We start from the raw sequence: 12,465 nt of genomic DNA, 5'->3' as shown, positions 1-12,465 counted from the left end.
ATTATGTAAATATAACAATTGCCAAGAAGAATAAGGAAAGGCAACTTGTAGCTCTTCAAACTGTTTTCCAAGAGTGTTGTGTATGTAGTGTGTGTGTGTAGATATAGAATGCCAGAATAAATGGGGGTGTGAAGCATTCATTCCATCCACCTGCTTGCAAGTACAGACATGGTTGAAAACAAGGTGTAGCCACTGGAAATCAGGTTTGGGAATCAGTCAACAGTTTCCCAACTGATGGGCATGGAAGGCAATTCTCGGAACTTGGAGAACTTAGAGTTCCTCTGACCAGACGCTTCTTTGCCTTGCCCGCTTCTGTTCATGACATTGGCAGGATGTCAGATAATTTCCCTGTTTCTCTCATTGCAGCACCTTTGTGGTGATCCACCAGAGGAGAAATGATCTGGGATTTGTGACTAAAAAGAAACACAGTTGTCGAAACAGTACTTTTCCAGATCCCTGAGGTTTTATGCTGGGTGACTGAGACTGGGGTCAGCTTTGCAGCATCTAAAATTAAGAGGGTGAAACATTGTTGTTGTAGGAATATTCTCACTGAGAGCTACAGATGACAATGATGAAATATGAACTAAATTTAGATGCTTATCATATTTAACCTCCACTGTGAGGTAACACTTCATTTGATCTTGAACAAGGAGGTAAAGGGTGATCAGGGTTATAAAAGGGGAACTTGATTTAGAGGGCCCCTGAAAAACTGGCATTTAAGCCAAATGTGCAGAATGAGTTCGAATGATTAGAGGGAGACAAGTCTTTGTTATTACAGGGATGAGGAAACAGAGGGGAACCAGATTTCACAGATAATCAAACACTTACACATTGGAAGAAATCCCACCCACATATGTTCTTGTGAGACTTCTTAAGGAAATAGACTCACTGAATTGTGAGCTTATCCCCTTTTAATACATTTTATCCAACCTATGGATTCAAAAGAGAAGCCTCTCCAAAGCATAATATATTAGTGGATGTAAAGTTGAGATTTAAATATTACTTTAGCTAAACTGGATAAATCAAATTGTGTACTGGTGGCCCGTCAACTTTAAGGTCTGTTAGCCTTTGTCAGAGAAGCTCCACTGACCTTTGCTATGTGCATTCAAACTAAGTAAAACTTTCCTGTAGAAAATAAAAGTCACCTGAGGCTCCAAATTCCCAGGTTTAGTCCCCTCCACCATAAGCCAGAGCTGAGCAGTGCTCTGGTAACATAATAATAGTAATAATAATAATAACAGCTGTCCCCTGATGTGAGGTTTTAGTCTTCTCAAAGAACAATCAGTGCAAGCTCACAGGCTTCTGAGGTCAGCACATCGGATTTAGTTATTAAGTAGCCACACCTGTCAGAAAGCAAGTTCTAGTGAGAAGTGATAAGGCAGGACCAGTCAGTAGCAGATAGCAGTCCTCTAATTATGCATGAAAGCCAGACAACAATAATATTAAAAAGCCAACACCTGAGCCCTGATTCTGCCAGACACCTGAGCTCAATGCCTCACTTGGGCTAGCTCCTTTCTTCCTCATACCACCCCAGGCAGCAAATAGGAACACCATCCTATTTCACAGATGAGCAAATTGAGGCTCACACAGGCTAAGTATTTTGTCCAAAGTGACTTTCACAGTGGCAGTTGATTTGACAAAGGGGCTTGACTCCCTTTTTGTCCTTCTCTCTCTTTTAATTTTTTTTATCTTTATTTATTGGATAGTCATCCAGAAATAAAGAGGATGGGGGAGATTGCGAAGGAGAGAGACAGAGAGATACTTGCAGCACTGCTTCAGTACTCTCAAATCTTTCCTCCTGCAGATGGGGACCAGGCACTTGAACCCTGACCATTGCACATTGTAACGTGTGCACTCAACCAGGTGCGTTACCACCTGGCACCCGTCATCCTCTTGACTGAATCCTTTAGAAATACTGCCTATCTCAACTGCTCCCAGCAAAACTTCTTTATAGAGACACTTGAAGGAACCACAAAGGATAACAAGCTAAGTCAGCATCTTTGAAGGGTAATTGGCAAAGACTATTTCTGTAGAGACCTCATTGGGCAACTAATGAATACTTTTTCCAGGGTCCAGCAATAGCACTTTCTGGAAAGTGTCCTTCAGATGTACTTGGATACAAGCATGACAATGACACATGGGTGAAATTATTCACTGAAGCATGCCTTTTGCTAGTAAATGTAAAGGAGCAACCCAAATGTCCATCGATGTGCTTAAATTGGGTCACACATGATGGGCCATCTGCCACATGCAGTGCTATAGACTGTTGCAAAAATGGGACATCCTTTCTGTACTGACTCAGAAAGATTGCTAAGATGCATCGAGTACAAAGACACAGAGTGGAATGGTGTGTGTGCACTACACAACCCTTTATGTTAGGACAAAACTGAATATACATGTGCAAGCCTGTCTAAGTGATCCTAAGATTGGTACCAAAAAAGTCAATAGCAATGGTTTACCTGTGTCTGTAGAAGTTGATGGCTCAGGGATAAGAGGAAGGCTTACGTTCCTCCCTTACCCTTTTTTGTTTTGCACCTGATATTTTACTGTGTGTACAAACACTAGTGGCAGACAGTTTATACTTTTCTCAAAAGGGAAAATCTAGGAATAATCTAGGATCTGTGAGAGGTACATCGTTAAACACGTGGGAGTGGTACTCCTGTGAGCATGCTACAGATGTGGGTGTGGAGGTTGCCCTGTTTTCAGAATGGCCTCTGCCTTCAATTAGAATAGATCAGTCTCCTTGCACCTCCTGGGACCCCCTCCCAGAGCAGCCCAGAACTCATTTCACTAACATATATGTCCTGGGAGGCTGCCAGTTTAGGTCACAACTCCACTGAGCCACTTGGTGTCTCTGAAGCACCTCTGGGAAGGGTGAGCATCCACTGTCATCACAGTTCCAGAAGCACCATTGTCCACAGTCATAAAAAAAAAAAAAAAGCATCCTCATCAGCCCCACAGTCCCCATACCCCACTGAAATCTGTGCAGAGGGCAAATATAAGCCACTGTCCCTCCAATGATACCCTGATTTGGGACAGTCTCTAACATTCCCTGAGTCAGCTCCTGTGTCACTCCTAGTCCTTTGAATCCCTCACTGTAATCCTGTGTGTCCCCTCTCCTGAAGGGAAGGGGGGACACATTGGGAAAGGTTATGCCAGCAGGTGTGTTCAGGTAGACCTGACTCTCGGGGGTGCATAGAGCTAGGGAGAGACTGACTGCTTTCTGGGACCTGGTCTCAGTGCTGAGACCACAGAACAGACCCTCCATGACTCCCTTAGTGCTGTCCTTTGTTAGAGCTCTGCAGGTGCAGGACCTGGAGAAGGGACAAGGAGAGTAAGTGGGCCTATCTCAGCAACATGACCTACACAGCAGCTTTTGACCTGGCCTTTACCATGCAGCACTGGCAGGAACACCACTGCAGAGTCACAGGTCAGACTCCACCTAGGAGTCACAGACAGGGCGAGGCCTGCGGTCCTCTGTTGCAGGCGCTCACAGCGCTGCCCCACAGGTCCCTGCACTCTGACTCAGGCAGCTTTGCCGCATGCCTTGATGATTTTGCAAAAGCACGCATGAAGCTGCTGCTTCCTGTGTGCATTTGGGATGTCTGGTTTTCCTGGGAATGGTGGGAAAGAAGATAAAGGGTGAGAACTCCTTTGGCCCAACTTCTCTTCCCCACCCTCCACCCCCACCCCAACTGCAGAATATAGTACTGAGAAGTACTCCTGGGATGTGACACTGACTCCCTTGCAGTGTTGTGGTTAGCCTACACTTGGAGGTATTGCCAGCCACAGCCTGGGACACATCACTCACCACTCTGAGCCTGCATCTGATCTACAGGTTCTTCTTCCTAAAAGGCCTGGGTATCATAAGTGGGGAGGATGTCTGAAACAAGAATCCCATGCCTTTTTATGATCCCAAGACTAGATTTCTAGCATAACTCTTGCTCCTGGGCCTGGTAAACACTGAGATTTATGCAAAAGTACACACACACACACGCACACGCACACACACACACACACACGCATACACACACACACACACACACACACACACACGTACACGACACATACCCATGCTCTTGCACATGTCAATTACCCCAGTTTCTGCTTTGGTTCACTATTTAGTGCCTCTGGCACCATTATGACTAATTGACTTGTCCAGCACCCATAACTATGACTAGGAGTCAGAAGCCCACAGCATCTGGGTTAACACTCATTCCATCCATACCAGGAGTAGGATATCAAAGTTCAGAGAGATGAAGCAACTTGCCAAAGGCAGCCCAGCCAGAGTGGGCCTGGACTTCAACTCTAACTCCTTGCTTCTCCCTCCCCTCATGCTAACTCATTCCTTCTTCTATAAAGATCTACCAGACACAGAAGATGCCCCTCCCCAACCCCATGACACAGGAAACAGCTGGCCATACCTCTTACCCTGTCCCAGATGCATCTCAATCCTTAGGACCTCTTTTTATTTATTTATTTATTTATTTATTTATTTATTTATTTTTTATTACCACTAGTGTTATCATTGAAGTTTTATGCCTGAACAATGAAATCACTACTCCCAGGGGCCTTTTTAAAAATCTTTAAAAATGATTTTTTTATACAGGACAGAAAGAAGCTAAAAAGGTAGGAGGAGATGGAGAGGGTGAGAGGAAGAGAGACATCTGCAACACCATTCCACAACTTGTGAAGCTTTTACCCTGCAGGAAGGGAACAGAGGCCTGGAAGCTTGGTCCCTGTACATGGTGATGTGTGCACTTTACGAGGTGTGTCACCCCTCTATCCTCATGAACTCTTTTTGAGCTCCTGTATCTTCCTCAGTTGAAGAATCAAATGAGACAATACGTGCAGGGCTTTATCATGAACATGCTGTTGACTTTTTGTCACTAATTAAGATTCTAGCAATGATCTCAACCCTCTGAAGGAAGAATTATTATTGTTGTTGCTGCTGTCTTTTGTCTAGAGAAGGCAAGTGACTTATCCAGGCTCATAAAGATTGAGAATTGAAGAACAGGGATGCGAGCTCAGGTTAATTTCACCAGTACTTCATGGTAAACTCAGGCTCCCAGGTGTTGCAAGCAGTCCTGAGTCTAAGTTCATATGCTGATTGCCTGAAACAGCCATGAAGTTTTCCCTTCTACTCACCATGATGCTTTGCAGTGACCTCAGGCACTCTAGGTACACCCCCAACCCCTAGGACTGGAGCAATGAGTTGCAACTGTACTTCAAAGGTCTAGCCTTGTCCTCCACATGCTTTTGTTAGTGAAGTTTCTAGAACACAGCCACACCCACTGCTGATGCATGGCCCAACAGCTCTTCTGCTGCTAGGGCAAAAATAGAACTGAGTAGTTGCCAGGGAGATAGTACTGTCTTTAGGGCCTGACGTATTGACTTTCTTTGGCCTTTTACAAGATGAAGTATAGACCCCGAGCTCCAGAATTTTGCTTTCAGCCACCCAGTTATGGGAGAAGTCTGGAAGGACACCTTGCATACACAAGGGACAGTCCAGAGAACTACACAAAATAGGCAAATTCTGTCTTGCCTGAGGCAAATGTCCCTGCTCCAGAGGGCGATGTCATCTCCTCGGAAGCCCTCTCTTAAGGAGGGTGACACTGGGTGAGAACACAAGACAGATAACAGTCTCTATACAGTAGGTGCCAGTAGTTACCAGCCTTGCAAATTAAAATACAGGACACCCAGCTCAATTTGAATTTCAGATAAACAGCAAATATATCATTTAGTACAGAGACTGTATATTACAAAAAAATTCTGAAATGATACTACTAAAATTCTCAAGTTATTACAGTTCATTCCAAATGTATTAAACCAGAAATATTTAGTGTAAAGTATGTCTCATGTAAAGGTAAATATTACTCTGGAATTATTTTACTAATCCTCTAAAATGATTGTGCTAAACTCTTTTTTAAAATATTTATTTATTTCCTTTTGTTGCCCTTGTTGTTTTATTGTTGTAGTTATTATTGTTGTTGTTATTGGTGTCATTGTTGTTGGATAGGACAGAGAGAAATGGAGAGAGGAAGGGAAGACAGAGAGGGGGAGAGAAAGACAGACACCTGCAGACCTGCTTCACCACTTGTGAAGTGACTCCCCTGCAGGTGGGGAGCCGGGGGCAAACTCTAATTTTTTATACTGAGTTTATTTTTGGTACCAGCCTGTTCCCAAATATGACCTATGGTATGTTCTTTTCTTTTTGCCTCCAGGGTTATTGCTGGGGCTTGGTGCCTGCACTATGAATCCACTGCTCCTAGAGATTTTTTTTTTTTTTCATTTTTGTTGCCCTTGCTGCTGTTTTGCTGAACAGAACAGAGAAAAATAGAGAGAAGAGGGGAAGACAGAGAGGGGGAGAGAAAAATAGATACCTGCAGACCTGCTTCACTACTTGTGAAGCGACCACCCTGTGGGTGGGGAGCCAGGGGCTCAAACTAGAATCCTTTCTCTGGTCCTTGCATTTCGTGTCACGTGCACTTAACACACTGCACTACCACCCAGCCCCCTGACCTAAGGGATGTTCTTAGCACACAATTATTCTACTAAGATCCTGAATTTACTACACTGAATTTTCAAATTTATTCCACCATAATTTCCCATATAAATGTCTCACATGTATATTGCTTGGGACCTATTTATGTTAAATAAAGTACTCATTTTTTTCCCCCTGAGATTTCAATATAGCTGGCTAGCTTCCTGTGTTTAGTTTAAGAAGCTGCATTGGAGTGGATTTCGAAACAGACAGACTGTAACTTGTGGGGACCTAACTATATCATGATTTTTATTAGTGATTTAATATTGATTTATAAGATAATAGGGATATAATCCCATACAGTTCCAACCACTAGAGTTCTGTGTCCCATCCTCTCCACTGGAAACTTCCTCATCTTTTATCTCTCTGGGAGTATAGACCACAATTCTTTTTGGGGAGGTGCAGAAGGTAGGAGTTCTGGATTCTGTAATTGTTTCTTTCATGGACATGAACACTGGCAGGTTGATAGACACCTCCCCAGCTTGTTTCTATCTTTCCCTAGTGATGTAGGGCTCTGGAAAGGTGAGGTTTTAGGAAGCCTTGGTGAGGTCATCTGCCCAGTGAAGTCAGGATGGAATCACAATAGCATCTAGAACTTGGTGACAGAAATGCAGCAAGATGGAAAGCAGGGGAAAATGTTTAATATACAGGTTACATAAAGTAGGAATAGAGTAGATGAAAGTAAAGGCCTTTGGGTAGGAGGAAACTAGGAAGTCTATTTCAGGAATATCCCTAGAAGCCTATGTCTGAATAATCTTTGCTTGAGCTTGATAGCTAACATGGGGGTGGGCTAGAAATATTGTCTGGGATGATAGTGTCTGGATTGAGAGTAGGCCTAGGAAGCAGGATTAGGGCAGAGAGTTGCTCACAGACCTGAAGAAGATATATAAATGCAACATATTGTTTAGCGCCATTATCTAACCTGGGGTCCATATCTATTCATATTTAGCATAGGAGCCTGTACAAATTCTGAGTCCCTGTCAGACTGAGCTCACAGTTGGGGACTTAACCTTCTGTGTGGATCTGGTCCCAGGAGGAGAAGGAACAGCAAGATTTCAAAAGCCTCTCCAGATGATCTTAGGGAAACCCCTCCTCCCAGTATCTGGACAAAAAAAATGGGTTTCTATTTTCCAAAGGGAGCACCCCACAGCTGGAAAGTATTTGTCAACTAAAAATGAGGATTTAAAAAAAAAATGATTGTGGTTGTTTTGTTTGCTGCTTCACAGGCTGAGCTCTGGTTTTCTTGTTTAAGCTCTTTTGCCATGGTTTACATCTCCTAGTGTCTCTGGCTCAGTTCACTGTCTCTGGTTCTTTTTGTCCCTTTCTGCTATGTTGCATACTAAAGGGGATAGCATAGCAGATGAAATGCCTTTTGACAGGTGACAAGATGAAACCAATGTCACAGACAGTTTAGGGTCATAATCTGGGTGGCAAGAGAAAGGAGAGACGAGACTTAAAAATCAAAGAGAAGGGGCCAGGTGGTGGTGCACCAAGCTGAGCACACACAGGTTCAAGTCACTGATCCTGTGGGCGTCGGTAGAGCTGGGGGTGCTTCAAGAATGGTGGAGTGCTGCAGGTGTCTTTCCTTCTCTCTCTTTCCCTCTCCCTCACCTTCTCTCTTTCTCTTTTTTTAAATCTTTAAAAAATATTTTATTATTTTAATGAAAGAAATATACAGAGAGAAACTCAGAGAGACCAATGCACCGCTCTCCTCTGGCTTATGGTGGTGCTTCAGAGCCTCAGGCAGTAGAGTCTTTTTTTTTTTTAACTTTTTTCTTATTTTAAAAAGGCAGACATTAACAAAACCATAGGATAAGAGTTGTACAACTCCACACAATTCCCACCACCAGATCTCCATATCCCATGCCCTCCCCTGATAGATTTCCCATTCTTTATCCCTCTGGGAGTATGGACCCAAGGTCACTGTGGGATGCAGAAGGTGGAAGGTCTGGCTTCTGTAAATGTTTCTCCGCTGAACATGGGCGTTGACTGGTCAATCCATACTACCAGCTTGTCTCCTTCTTTCCCTAGTAGGGTGGGACTCTGGGGTAGCAGAGCTCCAGGACATAGGTGAGGTCATCTGTCCAAGGAAGTCTGGTCGTCATCCTGCTGGCATCTGGAACCCGATGACTGAAAAGAGAGTTAACATACAAAGCCAAACAAATTGTTGAACAATTATGGACCTAAAGGCTGGAATAGTGCAGATGAAGTGTTGGGGGTTACTCACTGCAGACTACTGTGTACTTTTGCTTTCAGGTATATATTTTTGCCCTAGTTTCTGGATACATGTGAACATATGCTCTATCTCACGGGACCTAGTCTATATCTAGGTTTAGGGACTTTGTTAGGAAGTGAACCACCTGGAAAGGAATTAGAGAATACTATGAAAGGAAAGGTCTCACCCGAGTAATGAAGCTGAAGGGTTGTCATTCCACACCTGAAGTCTCTGGACACAGTCTGAAGGTGCTGAGGTGGTATTCTTTGCGTTGATTAAGCTGGGACCCGGTGGATGCAATATTATTTGGTATGAATTAAGAGAAGCATGCAGGAAAGTGTGACCCACCCTGAGGTTCCAGGACTGGGGAAATATAGGCTCTATAGTGAAAATGTGATGTTCCTGCTGTCTTAGGGTTCAAGACGACAATAGATAATTATTGTTATAATCACATTATTTGGTAATTGGGTTAACTTTGAAAAATCCCTTTGTTAGGATTTGATGTATAATACCCAACATCACCATAATTTATATCCTTTGACATTATTTGTATATAGCTGTGCCACCGGTTGCTTCTGTTCTCCCTGGTCTAGGCTTTAGAGAGAGTCAGCGTATTAAAGACTCAGCCTATGTATTAAAAAGACTCAGTCTGTGCTTTAAAAAGTTTGAGACATACACTCAAATTTCCCCCCTCATATTAATTAAATAGTGATTTATATGACTACAAATTAATAGGAATGTACATAAACACCATTCCCACCACCAAAAGACTGTGTCCCATCCCACCCCCCCAATCCCCCAACTCCCCACCGCCACCCAAGGAAGTCGAATATCCACCCCCAACCTCACCCCAGGGTTTTTACTTTGGTGCCCTACTATGGGTTTAGTCATATCCTGCTTTTAGTTTCCCTTTCTGTTCTTCGTTCTCAACTTCTGCTGATGAGTGGGATCAGCCCATACTCATCTTCATCTTTTTGACTTAGTTCACTTAACATAATTGCTTCTAGCTCTGTCCAAGATGGGTCAGAGAAGGTGGGTTCACTGTTCTTAATAGCTGCATAGTGTTCCATTGTGTATATACACCACAGATTTCTCAGCCACTTATCTGTTGTTGGGCACCTAGGTTGCTTCCAGGTTTTAGCTATTACAAATTGTGCTGCTATGTACATCGGTGTACAAATATCTTTTTGGTTGGTATGGAGTCCTTGGGGTATAACCCCAGGAGAGGAATTACTGGGTCATATGGAAGGTCCATGTCTATCCTTGTGAGGGTTCTCCAGACTGCTCTCCACAGAGGCTGGACCTGTTTACATTCCCACCAGCAGTGCAGAAGGGTTCCTCTGTCCCCACAGCTTCTCCAGCATTTGTTGCTGCTGTCCTTTTTCATGTACGCCATTCTCACAGGGTTGAGGTAGTATCTTAATGTTGTCTTTATTTGCATTTCTCTGACAATCAGTGACTTGGAGCAATTTTTCATGTGTTTGCTAGCCTTTTGGATCTCTTCTGTAGTGAATGTTTTGTTCATATCCTCTGCCCATTTTTGGATGGGGTCATTTGCTTTTTTGTTGCTAAGTTTGCTGAGCTCTTTGTATATTTTGGTTATTAGTCTCTTGTTTGATGTATGGCATGTGAGGATCTTCTCCCTTTCTTTTTTGTGTGATATTTTCTTTGGCTGTGCAGAAGCTTTTCAATTTGATGTAGTCCCATTGATTTGTTTCTGCTTTAGTCTTTTTTGCAATTGGGTTAGTATCATCAAAGATGTCCTTGAGGTTTAGGTGGGAAAGTGTTTCACCAATGTTTTCCTCTAAGTATTTGATAGTTTCTGGTCTAACATCCAGGTCCTTGATCCACTTGGCATTGATTTTTGTTTCTGGTGAGATAAGGTGGTTCAGTTTCATTCTTGTGCTTGTTTCAACCCAGTTTACCCAGCACCATTTATTGAAGAGAGTCTCCTTCCTCCATTTAAGACTTTGGGCCCCCTTATCAAAGATTAGATGCCCATAGGTGTGGGGGTTTAGTTCTGGGCTTTCAGTTCTGTTCCATTAGTCTATGCACCTATTTTATTCCAGTGCCAGGCTGTTTTGATGATGATGGCCTTATAATACAATTTGAGATCTGGGAATGTGATGCTTCCATTTCTGTTTCTTTTCCTCAAGATTATTTTGACAAGTCTGGGTGTTTTCTGTTTCCAGATAAATGATTGTAGTTTATGTTCTATTCTCTTAAAGAAGCTTGGTGGAAGGTAGAGTCTTTTAATGCATAATCATTATGCTATCTCCCCCCAGCCATATCTTTCCTTCTCTAGGTCTCTCTCCCTCCCTAAGAAAGATAAAAAGGGGGCTTGGTGGTGCATACCTGGTTGAGTGCACATGTTACAATGAACAAGGACCTGGGTTCAAGCTCCCAGTCCTAATCTACAGGGGTAAAGCATTTTGAATGGTGAAGCAGTATTGCAGGTATCTCTCTTTCTCTCTCCTTCTCTATTACCACTTTCCCACTCAATTTTTAGCTGTCCCTATCTAATAAATAAAAAATAACACCAAATAAATAAATTTTTAAAAGAAAGATAAAAAGGAAAATGCTGAGAACAGTGGAGTTGTTCAGGCACTGAATCCCAGTGATAACCCTGGTAGTGATAAAATAAAAAGAGAAGAAAAGAAAAGACAAGAAGGGAGTTGGGCAGTAGCTCATCAAGTTAAGTGCAGGTGGCACAAAGCTCAGAACCAGCAGAAGCATCCTGATTCAAGCCCTGGGCTCCCCACCTGCAGGGGAGTCACTTTACAAGTGGTGAAACATGTCGGCAGGTGTCTATCTTTCTCTCTCACTCTCTGTCTTCCCTTCCTCTCTCCATTTCTCTCTGTCCTATCCAACAACAATGACATCAATAACAACAATAATAACTACAATGATCAAACAACAAGGGCAGCAAAAGGGAATAAATAAATATTTTTTAAAAAAGAAAAGAAGAGAAAATGCCCATGCAGCCTCCTGTACCTGCACAGGAGAGCTCAGAGAGCCATCCTTCCAGCCTCAAGGCAGTTGGACCCCCTTGGGGAGTCTCTTTCAAACATTGCATGAGGAATAAGTGTCTCAGGCTTGTTGGGAACTTTACAATAAAATGAATAAAACACATTATGTTTTAGTTTTCCAATGCATTACAGTTATGCTTTCACTATGCTGTGATCTACTCAATGTATAATAGCATATGTCTAATAAATAGTGCACATACCTTACTTAAGAGCAACACAGAAGGACCAAAACGTAGCTCACTCAGTAGGGCATATGCTTTATTGTGCATAAAGTCCTGATAACACATAGAAGCATGTACATGACACTGGGGGAAGCTCCTGAGATGATGGAGCAGTGTGTTGGTGTCTCTATTCCCATCTCTGTCTCTCTATCTCTCATAAAAAGAATTTAAAAAAAAAACAGCCCAAGAATGATGGAATCTTGAATGCAAGATGCCTAGGCAGGGCCAGAAAAAAGGCAGAGACACAAAATGAGCATCTGTTGAGAAAATGGTACTTTTCCTTTTTAAAAAAAATTTTTATGCAGAGTTGCCACAGGCCTTATACATGTGATAAGCACTCTATCTTCAGAGATCAATAAAGCAAAGTTTAACATAATGTCATATGCCTGCCGGCATAGTGGCACATATTCCCTCAAGCCCCTGGCTCACCAGGTAGGCCACATCAATGCTCAGAAA

This window comes from Erinaceus europaeus, chromosome 1 (assembly GCF_950295315.1).
Source record: "Erinaceus europaeus chromosome 1, mEriEur2.1, whole genome shotgun sequence".
NCBI classification, from domain to species: Eukaryota; Metazoa; Chordata; class Mammalia; order Eulipotyphla; family Erinaceidae; genus Erinaceus; species Erinaceus europaeus.
The sequence above is the reverse complement of the archived record's forward strand: the minus strand, read 5'-3'. Positions refer to the sequence as shown.